This window comes from Bidens hawaiensis, unplaced genomic scaffold, assembly GCF_021521415.1.
Source record: "Bidens hawaiensis isolate Kalapana, Puna unplaced genomic scaffold, B.hawaiensis_p1.1 tig00000416_1, whole genome shotgun sequence".
In the NCBI taxonomy this organism is placed as follows: Eukaryota; Viridiplantae; Streptophyta; class Magnoliopsida; order Asterales; family Asteraceae; genus Bidens; species Bidens hawaiensis.
Window position 1 is genome coordinate 5107263 of NW_027491029.1, and position 23983 is coordinate 5131245.

Genomic DNA, 23983 nt, shown 5'->3' on the forward strand with positions numbered 1-23983 from the left:
TAAACGAATATATTTGTAAATAAAAAAGAAATTGAAAAATTCAATTTACCAATTTCTTGGTGACGTTCATATGGAAGAGGATTTTAAAGTCATCATTTTGCTCATCAAGATGAATTGGGTTTTGGGAGGAACTACCTGGATTGCTTAATTGATTGTTGAGAAACACCTGATTTGGACCAGGAAGGATAAATTCTATGCCATCTTCATGAAAGACATTAATATAAAATGTAATATCTGATATGATTTCAAACACAACAAACCAACCACCTTTCAAGTTGGTTTGTTTAAAAACCTCAATCCATCCATCCTCTAGCCTACAACCCATTCCATCCCAAAGACATGAAACTTTAAACATAATTTTATCTGGAGCAATAAGCTCGAAAAGCAAATTCATGTGATTTTCACCAAATCTTGAATCACGTACCACTCAAGGAAATCCTATTAAACATGTTAATTAATAGACATTTGAATTTGGAAACAATCGTTAAAAACAGAAATTAAAACTTACAAAGTAATGGACGTGTCAGTTTCTGACTGGAATGTATAACATAGTACCGGATTGATCATTTACGTTTCTTTTGAAAGTAAACATATTCAACATAGAAGTTGACTTAAGCTAAAAAAACAACATATGTTCCAGCTTCTATACAACATTCTCTGATTATTTTAGTCCAACCGGTTCCAAAATAAAAGTCATCAAGTACTTTGATTATAACTACAGAAAATTTTCTACCACTTTGATCATAAATCAAACAACAGCCGGTATTCGATTTAATGTCAGCAAACATTGGTTGACAACTTTAGGAATGAGCTATAAGTAACACAAAAAAAGTTCTTAGAATGTATATGTTGCAAAACTGTAAAATGTTTCATATAATTTTTTTTGATAACATTAACATACCATCCTACTCATGGAATCGCTGTCGATATCTACCAGGAACTTAACTCCATTATTAAGACGTGGCATTTTTATGTTAGATGAGTCTGTATGTTCGTAACAAATTAACCAGGATAAGCGATGTCTACGAATATCACAGTAAATACGAATTACAAATTGATGTGTGTATAATGATGTTCTCATAACTAAGCTTTAAATTTATAAATGAAAATCCTAAAGAAACCACACAAAACTGGAAAGTGTACCGATCACTAATAGTATAGCACTAAGGAAGTCTGAGTGTCGAACACAAGGACAAGTGAAAACGTATTTAATAATTAACCATAAATAAGACTCACCTAAGAATAATATATTTTTAAATGATTTTTATATTATTAACTACTTAACCTAAATTAATTCAATTAACTTAAAAGACTTGATTTAAGAAGACAAAACGAAACTGTGAAAATAAGATTTATCAATGGGAAAAACGTCTACCTAGGTAAGAATCCTATTGAAGGTATAATAAGGGAATGGATTGTAGAATCTCACGACACCGGTTCCTAAGGATGACACAACTAAGGTTCACTCAGGAAGCTAGATTACCTCTCGGTCTCACTAACAAACCCTAACTTACGCTTAGTTGATTTTAAGAACAAAACCGGGTGACGAATTGTTAAAGTGCTCTAATGTCGACTCTCCTCTCGGTCTCACCGACACACTACCCTAATGGATACAAATACTACGTAACCAAGTATAGAGGAACAATTTATTTCAACTTAAACTAGGTCAACTAATCGCTCACAAACCCAAACCCGACAAGAACCGAACCCGCTCTCGCGCGATCCTAATCCTAACAAGTAAAAGCTATGAGACGACCCCACTTCCTATCACCACTCGGTCTCTAAGAATGTGTCTACCCACTGATTATATTCAATTAATACCCTCACTTATACCCTACGGTTGTACTTCCCGCAAACAAACCCCAAACACTAAGTAAAGAGTCCTAACAAGCAACAATCAATCAAACTCATTCAATTAATCAAAGCAAGAGGTATATGAGTGTAATTGTTAGTGCACAGTTTTGCGTCTCGAGTCTCTGTATTTATCTTTAAAGTATTTGACGTTTTGTTTAATGTAATAAAATATTATTGTTTTAAGTTAGTTCGTTATATGTAAGGTCTAGTTCGCTAAGGATGTTTAGCGAACTAGAATTAAGTTAAGATCTCCCTGATTCGTTAAGGATGTTTAACGAATCAGAAGATGATTCGATAGTTTATTTATCTGTTTGTTTATGTAACGAAGTAGTGTCTAGTTCGCTAGGGGATGTTAGCGAACTAGACCTATCTTCTATTTATAGTGAACTCTGTTCACATTTAATGTTAAGTTTTGAGAGTTAATTAACGAAAGGCTGTCCAATCTCTCTCGATATTCATCTTAATATTATACATACACATACACACACATATATATATATATAACTAATACTAATAATAATAACATATAACATATAATCAAGAGTAATCATGAACTAGATCAGTGTTAGATTAATTACATATCAGATCTGTGATCTGTGTGAGATTAACGAGTTCAAACAAGTGGTATCAGAGCTTTCGGTGCTCTTTTACTCTTGAATTTGATAGTTAATTTGTTATTATTGACGTTCAATTGTTATTGTGGTGTTTTCGGTTTGATTTAGAACAATTAAGTGTTAATTGGACTGGTTATGGATTGAATTGGATTCGATTTGAGTTGGTTAAGATATTGGTAAGATACTGTGAATTGGAATTGTGTTTTGAATAGTGTTTGGATTGATATTGGTGTGGATCTAGTGTTAGACGAAACAGGGGATTAGTATTGGTATAATTGGATTCACGAGTGTGTTAACTAGTTACAAGGATTGGCGATTTGGTTTCGTGTGGTGATAACGAGTAATTTGGTAGTTGATTTGTGTTATTTGGTTGAGAATTGAACGTGTATTACGAATCTGGGTTTCTGGGTTTGTGTTCTTCATTTCCAAATTTCTGGAAATCTTCGTTAAAGATTTGAAGATTTGAATACAAGAGTGATTCGTTACCATATTTCACACAGTTCGCTATTTGTTCTAGTTGATTCGTTATCCATTCGCTATGAACTGTAGTTGATTTTGGACAACAGCTAACAATGGATTTAAACATCATAAACATCAACGTAAACATAATAAAACTCATTCAATGATCAAGAACAGTCAAACACAAGTCAAACTTCAAATTACTTGCAAAACAATCCAACATAAAACTTAAACTTAACAAGTTAGGGTTCTTGAACAAAAGACAAAGTTTATGAATGAATTACGTAAGGTTATATGTTGAGTTTATGAGTGTATAAGAAGCCTAGCAGCTGTACCAAGTTAACCCGAGCCTTCCTTCTTCTTCCCTAGCCGTCCAAACAGCCACCACAAGCCGCCACAAGTTTCTTTTTCTTCTTTTTCTCTTCTGGCCGATCGCAACTTCTAGGGCTGTTAGGGTTTTGTTATTTTTTTTAATTAATATAATAAGCAAGAAAGGCTTCTAATTTGTGGGCTTGGGTCGGGCCTTGACTTGTAAATTTAAAACTTGACCAAATAAGCCCTTAAAGTCTTCAAATTTTACTCTTTTTTCCACCAAATATCATAACCTACAAGTAAACAATCAACTTTGTAAAATTAAGCATAAACAAGCCATAAAACATAATAATTAAACTAAGAAAGTACTTAAATCTTGATTAAACGATAAGGAAAGTAAGTGTGTTTTGCAACACATCAAACATCCCCACACTTAAGTCTTTTTCCTCCCTGAAAAAGTAATCTACACATGATCATAACCAAGTGAAAAACAACAAACTATCAGAATATTATCATTTTCAAAGCACAAGAAACAACCTGACATATAGACCGCGATTGCCGATATTGTTGTCCACTTAAACCCAACCACCAGCCAATCAAGCCCCCTTTTTTCATTAAACGTTTTAAGTTCAAAAATTAAGGCTACACTTACCCCATCTCAGACAAAGAGAGCTAGAAGACTAGAGTCGAAGCAAACTGGTTTGACAAATCACCATAAGCCAAGGACTCGTTGATGGTACTAATTAGATGCACTCGGTGAAATTTGGATGGATGAATGGTCATGTGGAGGTCGTACGAGCTATTCCTAAATATTATTGGACCTTTTCCTATAAACTCCTAATTTTTATTTATTGACTAAGAACCTTCGAGCCCCAATAGTGTATCCTCAGAGTCACCATCCCCAAGGTAACACGTAAACTCTAAGTCCCGTCTAGTATGTGCATCATTGGCCTCTTTTTATAACTTTAAACAATGCTCATTTGGCATTTTACAATACATAACTTTCCTCATAAGCATTTTTCTTGTCTTGAACAACTTTGGATAATACAATACATAACAAACTTTCAAAACATACTTTTTTTTTCTTTTTCTTTTGTTCTCAATCGTTTATATCACCCTAAAATATATAACTACTTCTAAGCTCGTAAAAGATGGACATGTGGTGTGTGCTAATTTTTTGTGCATTTAATTCTTACCATCTCAAAGTTTTCAGATTATGGTAATCCTCCCTAAGCATCGAAATTCGGTTTCACCGTTTTTAAATTATTATATATATAAAAACATGCTAAAGAGGACTATCAAAGCTAGTTGGGCCTACCGACACATCCCAAATCAGATATGCAAACCATCCCTTTTATTATTATTTATTTAAAAAGTATCCGAGAGTTCGGTAGCACATTGGTAATAATATCATCTTCTGCTTAACGTTGAACAAAAAACAATTTTCAAGGGACAATTTTTTTAAAAGAAAACTTCATATAAGTTTTCAAACTTTTTATTTTTTTTCCTACAACTAAGTAAAATAAATTCCCATCCCCACACTTAAAACGAAATCGTCCTCGATGAGAACTAGGAAAAGAAATAAAAACTGAAAAAAATAAAATTAAAACTTAAAGCAAAAAGTAAAACAGAGAACGGGTTACTCCCCTGGTTTAGATGCAGATTCTTCATCAGTTGTGTATGAATCAAACGACCGTATAGCATTTCATTCGCTGCCGCAACCTCGGGTGAACCAGTTCCAAAACGCCATCAGAACTACCATGCGCATAATAATACCTGCAATAACTCAAACTCGCTCGCATGTAGCGGCGTACAAAACAGAAAATAGAAACATAAGAAATAAACATATTTTGTGTTTATTTTTACTAAATTTTTAATTTTTTTGTATTTTTAAGTTTTTATAAATAACAAAAATAAAACAAAATAAAAACAGATAATAAAGAGAATCATAATACAAACTCTACAACCCGGGCTGTCTCCCGAGTGATGCATCCATCACGTCTACGCCTCGGTGAATGAGTCAAGGTAGAACACCTCGACTGTCTGATCAGTTATCGGCTCGCCTATGTAATGCTTCAATCTATGACCGTTCACCTTAAACTTCCGCTTTGATCTTGTATCTCAATCGTGCCATACGGGAAAACCTTAGTGACCATGAACGGTCCCGACCATCGGGATTTCAACTTTCCCGGGAATAATCTCAACCGGGAGTTATACAGTAAGACCTTATCCCCACACTTGAACTTCTTATTACCCTTCAATTTCCTATCATGCAGTTCCTTCGTATGCTCCTTTTACCTAAATGATTGTGCATAAGCGTGATCCCGGAGCTCCTCTAACTCATGTAACTGATGGAAACGATTACCCTCTGCGGCGGATAAATCAAGATTAACCCTCTGAAGGGCCCATGAAGCACGGTGTTCCAACTTAACTGGAAGATGACAGGCCTTCCCATAAATCATCCGAAATGGTGTGGAACCAGTCGGAGTCTTGTAGGCTGTACGGAAGGCCCACAGAGCGTCATCTAATTTGTCGGAATAATCCCGACGATATGAACCAACCGTTTTCTCGAGAATACGTTTGATTCCCCGATTACTCACTTCTACTTGCCCACTAGTCTATCGGTGGTAGGCGGTCGCAAGCCGATGGGTGACCCCATAGCGCTGCAACACCTTATCCATATGCGATCACTGATCAAGGCTTTCGGGAATCCAAAAAGAGCAAATAGACTTTTTAGAAAACGGACTACTACTCGGGCATCATTCGTGGGTAGAGCTTTGGCCTCAACCCACTTTGACACGTAATCGACGGCCACGAGTATGTACTTGTTCCCACGCGAAGATGGAAACGGTCCCATGAAATCAATACCCCAAACATCGAAAACCTCACAAACTTGAATGGCATTCTGGGGCATTTCGTTTCGTGAAGAAATGTTGCCGACATGCTGGCAATGATCACAACTCTTAATGAACAGATGAGCATCCATAAAGATATACAGCCAGTAAAAACCAGAATCAAAGAATTTCTTCGCCGTAGAACTCACAACGTGGTGACCTCCTGTCCGTCCCACATGACAGTGGCTCAGAATCTGCCATCCTTCCTTGAAATCTACACACCTCATAATAAGCTGATCAGCACCAATGCGGAAAAGATATGGTTCGTCCCAAAGGTAAAAATTGATGTAAGCAAAGAATTTCTTCTTTTGCTGGTAAGGCATCTTTGGGAGGTATCCGTCTATAAGATAGTTCGCGAAATCAACGAACCATGGAAAACCTTCCTTTTGTGCATTAACAAACATCAGACTCTCCGTCGGAAAACGATCGTCGATCCAGATCCCCGAATCTCTTAAATCAACTCCATATAGACGTGAAAGATGATAGGCCACCACATTATAGGCCCCCTTTTATCATGGATCTCTATATCAAACTCTTGAAGCAACATGATCCATTGGATAAGACGAAGCTTAGCATCCTGCTTGTTGAAGAGATATCGAATAGGGCATGATCGGTGTAAAAAATCGTCTTGGACAGGACCATATAGGACCTAAATTTGTCGAAAGCGAACACCACAACTAAAATCTCTTTTTCGGTGGTGGTATAGCTTTCCTGTGCGCCATTGAAGGTCCGGCTAGCGTAGTAGATCGGATGGAAGTGTTTATCCTCTCGTTGTCCAAGAACCACTCCGACTGCGAAGTCACTTGCGTCACACATCAACTCGAATGATAACGACCAGTCGGGAGCAACCATAATCGGGGCGTTAATGAGTTTGTCTTTTAGAATATAAAACGCCTCGATACACTGCTCAGAAAAAACAAATGGAGCATCCTTCTCTAAAAGTTTGGTCATGGGTCTCGCGATCTTAGAAAAATCTTTGATGAACCGGCGGTAGAACCCGACATGACTTAGAAAGCTACGAATGGATCTCACAGAAGTAGACGGGGGAAGATTAGAAATGGTCTCGACCTTTGCTTGGTCAACCTCTATCCCCGCACTTGATATTCGATGCCCCAGAACAATGCCCTCGCTAACCATGAAATGACACTTCTCCCAATTAAGGACTAGTTTGGTGTCAATGCAGTGGGACATCATCATTTCGAGATTTGATAAACAATGATCGAAGGAACTCCCAAATATGGAAAAACCATCCATGAACACCTCCATGGAGTCCTCTATCATATCAGGGAAAATGGCCACCATACACCTCTGGAATATGGCCGGAGCGTTACAAAGTCCGAACGGCATATGTTTATAGGCAAACGTTCCGTAAGGGCAGGTAAAGTGGTTTCTCCTGGTCGTCGGGAGCTATAGGAACCTGGAAGTACTTGGAGAAACCATCTAGGAAGCAATAGTACTGCTGACCTGCTAAACGCTCTAACATTTGATCAATGAAGGGTAAAGGAAAGTGGTCTTTCCTGGTGGCAACATTTAGTCTGCGATAGTCGATGCAGACTCGCCATCCTGTCACAGTCCTAGTGGGAATAAGCTCATTCCTCTCATTGGTGACGACAGTCATGCCACCCTTTTTAGGAACCACTTGGACTGGACTCACCCAAGCACTATCAGAAATGGGGAAAATGATCCCCTCATCAAGGAGTTTAATGATCTCCTTCTTTACGACCTCTTGCATTTTCGGATTAAGCCGCCGTTGCGGCTGAACGACAGTTTTGAAATTTTCCTCCATGAGGATTTTATGAGTGCAAAACGAAGGGTTGATACCCTTGATGTCGATAATCTTCCATGCAATAGCCTCTTTGTGCTCTCGTAGCACCCTCAACAACTTCTCCTTCTTGTCCTCCGTCAAAGCATATGCAATGATAACCGACAGCTTCCCCTCTTCAACTAAAAATGCATACTCAAGGTGGGAAGGCAAATCATTAAGCTCTAAGGAAGTAGGAGGACTCTCGACTGATGGTCGGTCCATCGGATCGTCTCGTACGATCTCAGCAGACACGCTAGATTCAGGGATATGCGACTCGGTGTCGTCATCTAAGTATTGATTAGTTACGGCAACCATCTCCATTTCTGGAATCTCCCTATCGAGAGTCTGGGTGTCGGAGGAAGATCCTCCACAGATTTCGCTGAGAAACTCCCCGACATGCTCCATGATGGTATCAATGAAGTATAAGGAGTCATCAGCAGACTTGGGGTGTTTCAGTGACTGTCGAACGTTGAAGGTGACGTTCTCATCCTCAACTCTTAAGATTAATTTACCCTCGCAGATGTCGATCAACGCCTGTGCAGTGGCAAGGAATGGTAGGCACAAGATAAGTGGGACACTATCGTCATCGTTCATGTCTAGGATGACAAAGTCAGCCGGGAAGATGAACTTTTCGACACGAACAAGCATGTTCTCGACCACCCCTAGGGGGTTTTTCACAGAACGATCAGCAAGCTGGATACTCATACGGGTAGGCCTCGGCTCGCATAGACCCAACTTGCGATACACGGAATACGGCATGAGATTAATACTGGCACCAAGATCCGCCAGCGCATGAACAACCGTATTATCACTCAAGATGCAGGGAATCGTGAAACTCTCGGGATCGGACATCTTTTCTGGTAACTTTCTCTGCAAGACTTCAGAGCAACCAACACTTAGAGGAATGAAAGAGACTTCGGCTAACTTCTCATTGTTCGAAAGAATATCCTTCAGGAACTTTGCATATTTGGGCATTTGCGTAAGTGCCTCAAGGAATGGAATGTTAAGATGAAGTTGCTTCAGAAGATCAAGAAATTTGGAGTTCTGCTCCTCGTCTCTATCCCTACGGACTCTCCTGGGATATGGGAGTCTGGGTTTGTAGACTCTCGGTGGTGTGCTGGGTAATGGCTGGTTCTCGCCCTATGCTGTACTTCCTGGGCTGTGCTTCTGATGCACCTTGGCCGGTGGAGACTCCAACTAAATATCCTCGTCTACATGCTCCTTTACGTCTACCGCAGGTTCGTTAACGACTCCTCTCGTCGCTTCCTGAATCACGGGCTCGCTACGTACCCCTGCACCGCTCCTCGTCGTCACAGCCTTCGCGAACGCCTTTGGATTTTGTTCGGTATTACTTGTAAGTGTACCTGGCGACCTTTCATTCAGACGACTTGCTATCTCTCCCATCTGCCGCTCAAGATTTTGAATTGACGCTCCTTGATTTCTCATAAATGACTCGTGCTCCCGAAATTTTTCTTGAGTCTCTTTGTGACGGGAGTCCTCTCGAGTCATAAGCTGCGACAGCATCTGTGTCTGTTGTGCCATCATCTCCTCTAACGTGGGATTCTTCTCCCCACTACTCGTTTCCTCACCAGAATCTTGGAATAGGCTCTGACGTTGCTTGAAGCCGGACTGATTTCCGTTCCTCCTGTTGGAATTTTGGTTACCCCTCCACCCCAAATTATAAGAATTGAAAGAGTTTTGATTTCGGTTTGGATTATTAACAAAGTCGACTGCCTCCTCCTGGAAACCTATGGGGCACTGAACGGTATCATGCCCCCCTATACAGATCTCACACAACTTACTCTTCACCTACAAGTCCTTCACGATCTTTGCCAACGCCTCAACCTGTGCTGCAAGTGCGGTGCTCGTGTCGACCGAATGCATGCCGCGTGATAAGGAGTCGACGGTTTTGGTAATCTTAGCTGGTGGTCGCTGGTATCCACTCATGGCTAATCCGTTAAACAAGGAAATGCACTCATCAGTATCCTTGGTCGTCAGTAAGTTGCCTCCTGCCGCTGTGTCGAGCATACTCTGAGTCGCGTACGTCACTCCGTTGTAGAACTTCTCAACAATTGCCCAGTCTTGTAGGCCGTGGTTTGGACATAAAGCAAGTGGATTTTTAAACCTCTCCCACGCCTCGTAGAAGCTCTCGGTGTCCTCCATCTGGAAAGAATGAATCTGGTTACGCAAACGATCCGCCTTAGCCGGAGGATCGTATTTTTCAAGAAATTGGGTTTGCATGGCAGCCCAAGTAGCAATGGATCCCTGTGGGAGGGACTCAAGCCACAGACTCGCATGATCAACGAGTGAGAACGGAAAGATGCGAAGTTTGATGGCGTCTTCGGATACGCCGGCAAGATGAAACGTGTCATAAATTCGTGTAATGCGAGTGAGATGAGCATGTGGGTTCTCATGGAGCAACCCGTGAAATTGAGCAGAATGAGCAATCGTGTTCATAATATTAGATGGAATCTACCAAGTCGTGAGAACTCCGATAGCTGGTGGAGCAATGCTGGATCTCACTCCAGCATCACCCGACAAGCCCGGTCTGCAACTGTCATCCTCGGTGGTGTATTCGTGTCGCCCATAATCCTATCCCTAATGACGGGTTCATAAAATTTGGAGAAGAGAATGTATTACCGACAGGCGTAGATGAACTGGAAGACGGTTTTGTACGACGTCTCTCACGAAGCTCTCTCTATCTGGTTCGGAAAATCCTTCGGTTTCTGGTGGTCCTAGAGATCGAGTACGTTGCATACAACTATTAAAATAAACAAAATAAACTAAAATTAGCTAAACTATTTTAAACTAACAAACAAAACAAATAAGAAAAACAAGTAGTAAACAAGGCAAGTCCTAACTCGAGTCGTTCTCAATACGCCTCTAACCGTGTCCCCGACAACGGCGCCAAAAACTTGATGTGTGTATAATGATGTTCTCACAACTAAGCTTTAAATTTATAAACGAAAATCCTAAAGAAACCACAGAAAACCGGCAAGTCTACTGATCACTAATAGCACTAAGGAAGTCCGAGTGTCGAACACAAAGACACGTGAAAACGTATTAAATACTTAACCCTAAATAAGACTCACCTAAGAATAATATATTTTTTTAATGATTTTTATATTATTAACTACTTAACCTAACTTAATTTAATTAACTTAAAAGACTTAATTTAAGAAGACTAAACGAAACTGTGAAAATAAGATTTATCAATGGAAATAACGTCTACCTAGGTAAGAATCCTATTGAAGGTATAATAAGGGAATGGATTGTAGAATCTCACGACACCTGTTCCTAAAGATGACACAACTAAGGTTCACTCAGGAAGCTAGATTACCTCTCGGTCTCACTAACAAACCCTAACCTACACTTAGTTGATTTTAAGAACAAAAACCGGGGGACGAATTGTTAAAGTGCTCTAATGTCGACTCTCCTCTCGGTCTCACCGACACACTACCATAAAGGAGACGAATACTACGCAACCAAGGATAGAGAAACAATTTATTTCAACTTAAACTAGATCAACTAATCGCTCTCAAACCCAAACCCGACAAGAACCGAACCCGCTCTCGCGCGATCCTAATCCTAACAAGTAAAAGCTATGAGACGACCCTACTTTCTATCACCTCTCGGTCTCTAAGAAGGTGTCTACCCACTGATTATATTCAATTAATACACTCACCTAAACCCTACGGTTGTACTTCCCGCAAACAAACCCTAAACACTAAGTAAAGAGTCCTAACAAGCAACAATCAATCAAAACTCATTCAATTAATCAAAGCAAGAGGTATATGAGTGTAATTAACAAATTCACAGCCATTAAACACAACCTAATTCAATGTTAAAACAAACTTTACATTAACAATTCAATCCATGATCATCAACAATCCAAACTACTTACTAAAACCCAACAATAATCATCTAACCTAGGTAGAACTAACTAATTTAGCCTATCATTGATTTTGGACAGCAGCTAACAATGGATTTAAACATCATAAACATCAACGTAAACATAATAAAACTCATTCAGTGATCAAGAACAATCAAACACAAGTCAGACTTCAAACTACTTGCAAAACAATCCAACACTTAAACTTAACAAGTTAGGGTTCTTGAACAAAAGACAAAGTTTATGAATGAATTACTTAAGGTTATATGCTGAGTTTATGAGTGCATAAGAAGCCTAGCAGCTGTACCAAGTTAACCCGAGCCTTCCTTCTTCTTCCCTAGCCGTCCAAACAGCCACCACAAGCCGCCACAAGTTTCTTTTTCTTCTTTTTCTCTTCTGGCCGATCGCAACTTCTAGGGCTGTTAGGGTTTTGTTATTTTTTTTAATTTATATAATAAGCAAGAAAGGCTTCTAATTTGTGGGCTTGGGTTGGGCCTTGACTTGTAGATTTAAAACTTGACCAAATAAGCCCCTAAAGTCTTCAAATTTTACTCTTTTTTCCACCAAATCTCATAACCTACAAGTAAACAATCAACTTTGTAAAATTAAGCATAAACAAGCCATAAAACTTAATAATTAAACTAAGAAAGTACTTAAATCATGATAAAAAGATAAGGAAAGTAAGTGTGTTTTACAACACAACACAAATATTCATATTTAGAAACATAAATTGCATAATTCTTACCAGAAAGCGAAGTTAGAAAGTCAGAAGTTAGATTCTTGATTTAGGGTTATGAAGTTAGGAAAGGGGTTTTATCGATGGTTTGAATTTTTATTTTATTTTTCTACTTTTTTCTACACATTTAATTATATATATGTATTGGTTTTTGTTTTATAACTTATTATATTTAACTTTTTAAAAAAACATAAAAACATAGTCTTACATAGTTTTTTTTATGAACATTTCGGTATAAATTTCGTTAAAAATTGAGTTCGTTTAAAAAAATCGTATTTTTTAATAAAATTATATTTTTATCCATTATTGAACTATCTTATCTTTACCATTAGTAAGATTTTCTAGGATAATATTTTCAACTTCGTAATAGAGAAGCTCATAACATTCTAGTGTTATCATATCATAATGAATAAGTATGTAGTTTTGTATCATTATCATCTTTTAGGTTATCATCATCACCATATGTGTTATGATGATGATCAACATCATAAATTTATCATCATTATCATGTGTTATAGTGGTTATCATCATCATAATCATCGATCACCGTCACCATGAAAAGGCATCATCATCAGACGTGCGGGTAATCAAAGTGATCATTGTATAGCTATCGTAGTCGGCGTCGGTCAACATATATCTCGTTATCAGTGTCATCATAATCGTCAACAACATCATCAACACCAACATATATATATCCTATCGCCATGTACAGGATGTAGTCAGCATCATATGGGTTATCGTTAACAAAAAGCCCAATATTAGCGATCACTGTCGGCACCATCTTATGAATTGTTGTCATCATCAAACGACATCATCAGTCGTACAGGCTATCATCAGTATGACCATCGTATACGTTATCATGGTCGTCGTCGATCATACGGGTTACATGTCACTAAACATCGGTGTCACCATCATCATCAACACATGTATATATATATGTGTGTGTGTGTGTGTGTGTGTGTCTGTGTGGCGTATTGTCATATAGGTACCTATAATTGATCATCATCATATATATGTGTGATCATCATCATAGACATCATGATCATCGTACGAGCTATAGTCGCCACCGTATGGGTTAGCGTAAGCAAACCGTACCATATAGGTTAGCAGCATCATTATGATAATCACCACCAACCAGGTTGTCATATCCATGTATTCATGTGGGTATCATTATATTAGCATCGTCGTCGTCATAATTGGGCCAATCATCATGGTCATCATAAGGGATAGCACCGTCATCGTCTCATGGATTACATATCCTCAATCATACTACACACCACCTACTGCCACCATCCACCGCCCACATTCGCCACAACCACTGGCACCAACCACTAAACACACACCACAACCACCCACCACCACCACCCACCACACCTCTGCCACTACCACCACCCACCACACCTCCTCCACCACCAGCACCGACCTCCGCCAACACCACCCACTACCCACCACCACCACCCACCACCACACATCAGCCACCACGATCCAATATTCCTTTAAACCGTCGATGATTCGGTTCTATTATGAAGCACAATGTCGAAGCACAAGCACAAGCACAACCACAACCACAAGCATAAGGAGAAAATGAAGAACCCTAACTCATCTACTTCTGTAACGAAACCAATGACGAAGCACAAGCACGATAGGTCTCAGAATAAAGATGGAACAGGTGTTAATTTATGATTTTTTTAGAGTTTTAGGTTTAATTATTCTTAAAATGTAACCGCTGTGAATTTAAGCATCAGTAATTGAGTTTTTCAAAGCATTTGTTTAAATCATCTTATGTAAAGCTACCATCATGTATTAAATCGTTTCATAAGCGTGTTGTTGTTGTAATACATATCTTTGTTTTTTTAAAATCTATGTGTAATATTAAAGCATGTTATAAGCGTATGCTAAGCGTGTTATGGCTATGGTATGAGAATTATCAATGTGATGTTTGATAAGCGTTTTCGGTTTACTTGTGATTCCTGTTGTTATCCCCTACCCCCATGTTTTATTGTATGTATGTGACTCAGTTTTTGAAAAAAACAAGACTGATAAAGCTTAGCATCTAAACGAGAAGAGAGATGAAAATACAGATAAAAGGAAGACTAAAACAGTTGCTCCGGTGGTGAAAAAGGTGAAACAAAACATGTTATGGAAGCAGACTCTGATTCAGACCTTGACACAAAAATTAACAGGTTGTTGTCAAAGCGGAAAGAGGTGGAACACATCACCTCTTACCCGGACTTTCACCGTCCGAAAAAGAAAGCCATTAAAGAAAATAAGTCAGGCGAGAGGACATCAAGAAAACCTTTTGTTGAATTTGTAGACAAAAAAATTGAAGAATAGGTGTGCACCATATAATATTGTTTATGCAGTGAAGGCAATGACCCCTACCCAAAAAACTTGTATAGAAGAAATGGGTTTCGGGTCAATGTTAAGACTTCAAGTAACCCAAACTCCAACAACTTTGGGATATTGGTTGCTCATGAACTATAATAACCGTTTAAATGAATTGAAGATTGGGAGCGGTGTTATTAAGATAACATCACAAAAAGTACATGAAGTGTTGGGGATACCAATGGGTAAGATTCCAGTTTTAGACAAGAGTAGACCAAGATTGGCGGATGATGTTAATACAGATTTGTTCAAAAATTAATTCCCGACTCCTAGAATAAGTATAAAGCATGTGAGAGAGAAACTGGCCGCAGATCAAGCAGTTGGTGACATGTTTAATATTAATTTCCTTGTGTTGTTCAAAACCTGTATAGGATTTATGACAAAATCAACAACAGGCAATCAACGATTCATCACCGCAATTGATAAAACCTCGGATATTCCAAATATGGACTGGTGTAGCTATGTTATTGAAAACTTGAAAATGACAAAGGAAGACTAGAGAGATATCAACAGTCAATACAACGGTCCGATCACCTTTCTTGTGATGCTTTACACGCATGAATACTAGATAAAATATGGTCCATTTGGGACTCCCGTCACAACGCTTGCAGTCAACTACATAACAACAACTACTCTTAATAAGATGGAAAAATACTTGTAGAATAATGGTCCTACCTTTGAAGAAGATGATGGAAATAATGAAGATGAGGTATATGTTACAGTTGGTATTGCAGATGCTACTGAGGTTGCTGTTGCTGCTGCTGTGACATTTAGTGTTGACGGGAAGGGGATTGATACGGCTGCTGCTGTGACCGTTAGTGCTATCGGGAAGGGACTTGATGAGACTGTTGATGTAGTTGTTGCTGATACTACTGCTGTGACAGTTAGTGCTGCCGGGAGCCTGGGAAGGGACTTGATGAAGCTGTTGCTGCTGCTACTGCTCCTGTGACAGTTAGTGCTGTCGGAAGGTGCTTGATGAGACTACATGTGGTGGTACATATGGTGATACATCTGTCGGTAAGCCTGGAGTTGAAGAAAACACTGCAGCTGAGGAAAAACAAGAACATTGTGAGAAACTTCTTATTTTCTTCTAAAAAACTCTCATATCTCTTATTTCTATATGTATTTCAGGTAATGCGACGTTTATATAACAACATTGTATATAATCAAAAATAGATGGTCAAAGTGCATCTGAAAAAGATAATGCCGATCAAACAGCTGGACAAGATTATGTAAGCGTTTATTCACCTTTAAGTTTGCAAATGCCATTGGGAACATATACCCAGGAACTGGTTGACTATTATTTAATTCCATTTCAACAGGCTGGGATAAATTGAAAATGTTTTTGAAATAACAATAACTATATTTTCTTTTTACAGTCTTGGAATAAGGCAATGGATAAAAGTTGAAGAAATTTGATAAAATTTGCTCAGTGATCAACGAGTTGGTCCGTCAAGGAAAGGATAGACATCCATAAAATCACAATATCTTTGCTAGATGCTGTGAATGAGAAAACAGATTCACTAATAATGTGGTCCCTAAAACGCTTATCACTCTTTAATTTAGGTGAGAAAAAAATTATATTTTCTTCTTTCAAGTTTCTCTGTCCCATTTCAAAACTATTTTTGTTTAAGTTGAAAGATCCCAATACTTATACAACTGTAGCAATAGATTCAGTTGATTAAAATGTTGGTGTTGGTGGTCCAATGGCTGCTCAAAAAGGTATTTGGGCTAAATTAATTATTAGTATAATTAAAATGCTCATAAAAGGCTTATGCTATTATTTTAAACTTATTACATCTGTGTAATGCTGTTGATTCAGATTTTGGTGTTGGTGGTCCAGTGGCTGCTCAAAAAGGTATTTCGGCTAAATTAATTATAAGTATAATTAAAACGCTCATAAAACGCTTATGCTGTTATTTTAAACTTAGTACATCTGTGTGATGCAGTTGATTTAGATGTTGGTGTTGGTGATCCAGTGGCTACTCAAAAAGGTATATGTACCAACTTAATTATAATCATAGTTAAAAAAGCTCATAAAACGTTTAGGCTGTTATTTTGAACATATTACATCTTTGGCTGTCGTAAAAAATGATGCAGGTGATGCAGGTCAAGAAAACAATGTCTCATGCGCATATATTGATAAAGTTGTTAATACAGTAGTTGAGTGGGCTAAAGATGGTATTTAATTATAAATAAAAAACAAAAGGGGTTGAAGGTATTTAAATATAGTTACAATTATTTTCAGTCAAATTTAAAATGAGTTGTTTTATGTTTAACAGTTGACACCGGATTGTCAACAAGTGATTACCTCATTACACTGAAATCTCCATATCTTCTAAGAGAGGTTGACATATCCACTAGTGTCACAAAAGATGAAGAAATAATTTCAGAGTATATATTTTTTTTTTCTTGAAGACATTTGGGAGGAGGTCTACAAGCCCACTCACACATAATCGTTCAAGGTGATCTTTGAACCCTACTGTCCTTGCATTTATATAACCACCAATGCAATGGATGCATTCATTGAACTAATGAACTATGAAGAAAAGAAAAAATCTGCAGCATCACCGTTCAGATTCTTTGCTACAAGTACTGTGCTGGTACAAATTAATCCACTTTCTTTGTACTATTATAAAAATCTTAATAAATGCTTTAATCAACTGCATTTTAATTATTATATAGACAAGTGACCATTATGTTAAGTCAAGGGGTTACACAGACTGGATGTGTTTTCAGACAACATCGAAAAACAAATGACAATGTTTGGAATTATATCACTCAAGGAGGTTGCTATAATGCTCTTACCAATTCTACAACAAGATCATTTCTTTGTGGTTACCTTCAATCTTCAAACAAGAGTGATAGAACTACTTGACAACAGTGAAAATCAAGAAATACCTGCTGATGCAAAGTTTAGAAGCTTAGAAGACAAATCAAAAGCAATTAGAGAGAACTTTGAAGAAAGATACGGAAAGACTCCTGATATAGTGGTAAACGTATATACCTTTAACCCAAAAAACATACATACATGTTATAAAAATTGTCAAAATACTTAAATTGCTTTCTATTTTGTTTAGAGAAACGTCTTTTGCATGTATCTTAAGACAATCAAACACCCCATTACTCAGCAAATCCAAATAGCAACAATCAATAGAGTGAAGATGGGATGGAGAACAAAAAATAATGGAATAGATTGTGGTATTTTTGCTATGAGACACATGGAGAAATATGATGGAAAGAGACAATGGGGGTGTAATTTTTTCAAAAAAGGCCGTAAATAACAAAAACAGCTAAAAAGGTTGACGCCAAAGTATTTGTGCAAAATCCTCCTCTCGGATGTAAACCAACATAGAAATACTCTAATCAAGAAAGCACAGGTATTCCGAAACTAACAACACTGTTTTAACCGGAGAAGAGTTGATTGCTGAACTTAAGAAAAGGAAACAACAAATTTGAATGATTTCAAAACTAACTGCTATTTACTTTAAGATACTTGTTAGATGTTTTGATATAGACTTATGGAGATATCTAGTATTATGTTACCACTTTGTAATGTAATTTAATAGTTTACACGTTGAATCCATGTTTTAACACAAACATACAAATTTTATTATTACCAAAACACACATAAAAACACACCATCACTACATCATAAACACTCTTGAAATACCATCACATACTAATCTCTGAGTGACATAAGAAACTTCAACTTCAATTCCATTGAGCAATTCAGTTCAAGAATTGCCTTTGGCATCCAAATTTTTGCTAGTCTTTAAAAATTCTTCAGTAAGAGTTTCCTGACAAGCTTTATCTGCCTCGATTTGATCCTCAATTTGCCTCCTGAGGACATCCTTGTAGGATGTGGATGATGACGAACAATCCATTATTAACTAAAAAAAATAATTTAAAATTACGTAGGTATATGAGTTTTACAAATGTGGTGTACGTATATATAACCAAAAGGCTCATGGACCAAACAGTTAATATGTAAGCAAAATTATTAAACGCTTATAGTACGCTCACAAATTAAAAAGGAAAAGACACTTTTAAATTACACTCGCGGACGGATAGTAACTCTGTAATAAAAAAAACAAAAGGGTGTCCCACGCTTGGGAAACGCTCACACTTGTCTCATGTGTTTTTTTATTAAACTAGAGATTAATTACATTTATATCACCTGTTAAAATTGGGAAAAATATTTCCATATTATAGACTTATCAAAATTAATTTGGGAAATTAATTACATTTATGCTTACTACACGTCAAAAATCTTGGAAAAATATTTATGTAATGATAGCCTACATTAAAGTTAATCAAAATAAAAAAAATTATATCTCACGCTTGTAGTACGCTTTAAATAAGCTATATCTTACTAGATAGGCAACAAATCAAACTTAACTACATTAAATTACTGTCTCAACTACCAAAAATTAAATTTTAGGTCTATATATTGTAACATCTATTTTGTTATTCACTCACACTAAACATTTCAAATTAATAATAAAAATGTATTCTTGTGACAGAACCGTGAAAAACATAGTGAAAGATAGAATATATCTTGAAAAAGAGAAAGACGACACTTTGTTGAAGACAATCGAAGAGATTAGGGCTAGACTCACATTTGAAAAATCAAAGACCCTCGACTCATGTAAACTCATGTTGATGGAACCAGACACAGAGTTTAAGGCAAAGGCTGTTGATTATCTGAAACAACAGTCTATATGCTACGACTCTATGTGTGGGACTCTGGTTGACACCGTAACTACGGTGTCAACCAACATAAGTTTTAACGAGCTGGGGTCGGAGATTGTTGATAAGGCGGAGTGATGGTGATGTTAGCTTTGCTCGTCTTGGGTTTTTTGTGATGTATTATAATTGTCACACCCCAACCAACGGCGTAAATGCCGGGGCGCGAACAGATTGTCACAGCTCTCAAGGTTACTATCATGCACAATATCTATTAACTGAATTCAATTATCAAATAAATCAAATACAAACAAGTACATAATTCATATAACAATACAAATTTTATATTTCTTGATTAAAATATTCTTCGAGCTAAATTATTCACTAAGTCTTCACCAACCTAAATATGCGTATAAAATAAAGTTTTGTCAACAACACATGTTGAGTGAGCAACACACCAGTTTAGTTGTACATATAGTATATATAACAAAAATATGTAGCTTCAACAAGTCATATGAGAATAACAAAATAACCAAATGAGCAAGTATAACTGAGATGTCGAGAAGCACAATTTATATTTATATACGTACACATTTATAATTGCATTATCTTTCATTAAATAATATTTAAATAATTAAATAATTATTCAACTCGTATTTATTTAAACTAATAATAATGATTTCAAAATAACAATAACCATTCTAATCACAACATAACTCAAATCACATCGAAATCTTAATTCATTAAATTGTGTTATATCTTTTATATTAATTCATGTTACTATTATTTAACTAGAAATCATTGACGGTATATCCCGAAAGATTTATCTTTCACACGTTATCTTCATTTGTATTTCATTCACCTAATCAGGTGAGTATCAAACTCCCCCCCCCCCCCCCCTTTGACTCATTTTTACTGTTTTGGGGACATATGAGTTCTATTTATTTTATTATTATTTAACACTCAACTGCTACTCTTAATCATGTATGTATAACAATTTATGCCTAACATGGTATATGCTTATTTGCTTAGTTGGTTAGACCGTCGTAATAGCCATCGCCCAGTTCATATGGCATCGCGCTCATCGACAACTTGTTTACTTGCTTATTTGGTTATACCGTTGTAATAGTCATCGCCCAGTTCATCTCACATCGCGCTCATCGACAATTTATTTACTTGCTTATTTGGTTATATCGTCGTACTAGTCATCGCCCAGTTCATCTAGCATCACGCTTAGCGACAACTTATTTAGTTGCTCATTGGTTAAATTACTTATCTCACTTGACATAGTTTGCACTTTTACTTATTATTATATATTCACAAAATATGGTGTTTTACTCACTCAAGCTAGTGTTGACAAAATTATTGTATTTTTGACTAATGTAACACAAAGTGTACACCTTTTAGTATCAAATTATCCTTTTATTTTGGTAAAACTCCATGAAAATTCGTAGTATTCGGTACTTATTTGAGTTATTTATGAAATTGCAGGTCCAGGCGCCCGCCCGACGAAGAAACGATGAAAAGATGGCTTTTTTGGGACAAAAATCAAGAATCTGCCAAAAGTGCATGACCATGGTAAGAAAGTGCATGACCATGCAGAGAGCAGGTGCATGACAATGCTAAGGAAGTGTATGGCCATGCTGAGCAACTGCACCCATCATTCACTTTATGGGTATGATGGTGCACCTTTATCGGAACCCGTGCACATCTGATACCATGCCAAAGTTCATGACCATGCTAGGAAAGTTCATGACCATGCTCTGAAACGGCACCATCATGCGCCTTATGTGCATGAAGGTGCCACTTTATTGGAACCCGTGCACATCTACTATCGTGCCAAAAGTGAAACTGCACCTTCATGCACTTTTTGTGCACCATCATGCACTTCCGAGGGCACGAGCCCGTGCACTATCCGATTCCGAGGACAAGACACATTAATTTTGAAAGTGCACTAGCTAGTGCCGGAAATGCACGACCATGCACTTTTTGTGCATGACCGTGTACTTTTTTGGAACATGCAACTCTGAGCCGCCGAAAGTGAAAGTTTGACTTACCCAAAATAGTGCACGACCATGCACTTTTTGTGCATGACCGTGCACTTTGTCCAAAAGCTTATAAACACTTATTTTCACTTCATTTTGGTGTGTGGAGCCTTGGTGATTCTCTCTCAACCCTTGAAAATTAGTTTATGTGTTCCTTTACAGTTTGAAGGCTTCCACCATCCTCAAGATCCGTCATTCCATTCTTCAATCCTTGCTTGATCTTAGTTTTCATTCCTTTGTTCTTGAACATGTTTTGTAAGCTTATTTCTAGTTTGATTGTATTTGTATTAAGTCTTATGGGCTAATTACTTTTGCTATCTAGACAATGTTGAAACTCTTATTAATGTGATATATTATCTATGCATGATTTTGGTAAAGTGGTTTTCTTTCAAGAATATGGTTGAATTTATAAGTTGATATTGATGGTGTTCATGCTTGTTATGTTACATAACCTTGTTAGTTTTGCAAATGTTTAGGCATTCATGTTGGAAAACTATGTTCTAGATGTTTGTTTGTAAACTTTGAATGTTCATGAAATCTTTGTTTACATTACTAAGTTAGGAATGACTAGTAAAAATTAACTTGGTTATATAATTATTGATGAGTATGAAACCCTACACTTAAATTGGAAAATTGATGAGTGTTGTTATGATTCTTGACTTGGTGATGACTTGCTAGTTAAAGTTTCATAAGTTTATATAAATTTCATGAATTTGGCTACTTTAGTGTAATCTTAGGTGGTTAGAATGTTGTTCATGCTAGCTTTCCTTTGATTATGAGACTTTGTTGTTTTGACAAACAAGTTAGTCTATGTTTATCTCTTGATTGAAAACCCATCATGATGATTATTTGCTAGTATTAGGTTGCTTTATTGTAATCTAGTATTTATGTTTAGATTCATGATGTTTTACCATATTATTACTATTTTATCATATTAGTAGAGTGGATTCATGTCTAGGTAGTTTGTTGGATTGATTATATTCTTGTGTTTTTACTTGCTTATTTTTATTGTATGCAAATTTACTTAATTAAAAATTCAACTTAAGATTTACTTGTTCGGTTGGTCATTTACAAAGATTTAGTACTAGAAATTTGTCGTGTCCAAGGAATGATACTCGGTTCTTACCAACACTTTATTACAAACGATAGGTACACTTGCCTTTCGTGTGTGGTTTAGTTGTAGGTGAAAACCTATTTTAAAACCCGATTTGTGTGGAACTTTTACTTAAATTTTTATATATATATTCACACACGTCATTGACTTATATGCAGGTTATCGTGTGATTTAATTATCAAGATTTGTTTGAAGAAACTTAGGGTGCATATAAGAGAAGAAGATACAAGAATTAAATTTTGGGATTTTTGGTTTACTTGTTTATTTATGAATTTATGTACTTCGATTATTTGAAAATGTTGGATTATTTGAAAATGTTGGATTATTTGAATTAAAATAATATATATTATTATTTTAATATTGTATGATAGTACCTTAAGAGCTATGAGCAATCAGCTCATGCCCCAGCATTTCCACCTTAGGTTGGGGTGTGACAGATTGGTATCAGAGCCTAAGGTTTAAGATAGGTCATTAGTGATACCTTGGTAACATGCTTAGAGCCCCATACATGCTTATATGTTTGCCTTATGTGTTCAAGTGATTTGTTTACAGCTTTCTTAGATAATTATTTAATTAATTGTTTATTTTTGTTGTCATGTACACACAACTCTGAAGCTATGCTTCACCTTCAAACTATTTTTATAACTTCGAGACTATGTCTCACTCTCAAAATATTTTATGACTTCTCTCAAAATATTTTTATTTAAAGTAGTTGATTTTTTTTATTGGGAAATTCCTTGAGAATTCCATATCCTTGTTTTTGTTCTTTTTCACTTAAAACTAGGGAGTGTGACAAGATTCCCTGCCATAGTGGAAATTGTCATGCGATCAACAATTTAATCGTTTAACGTAATCGGCTAAACGGTTACATTTATTTATTGTGTTTTATTCCTTTTAAAATGTCTAGTCGGGTGGAAAAGCCATGACACGCCATAGACACGCCAACTGTACATTTGCATAATTTGTTATATTTGTGATATTTTGTTTGAACATTATCATCCGTGGGATACACGAGATGAAGTTTACATATTTCAAATTCATTTTTCTTAATAGTTCATATGAAGTTTACGAAATGATAAATCATGTCGTTATTAACCTAGTATATTTTAAGCAAGAAATCCTTGTAATCAAAATTAATCAATTGTTTTCAATAACCGTTGTATGGTCATTCGTATAGTAACTTCA

At 36.7% G+C, this 23983-nt stretch overlaps 1 long non-coding RNA gene across 1 annotated transcript; it reads left to right on the forward strand.

Annotated features, from left to right (window-relative positions):
- Window positions 1–16528: 16528 nt before the first annotated feature.
- On the forward strand, window positions 16529–17161 carry LOC143624827 (uncharacterized). The gene is made up of 2 exons (XR_013152181.1): window positions 16529–16672; window positions 16945–17161. It is a non-coding gene; the product is annotated as an uncharacterized LOC143624827 (long non-coding RNA).
- Window positions 17162–23983: the final 6822 nt, after the last annotated feature.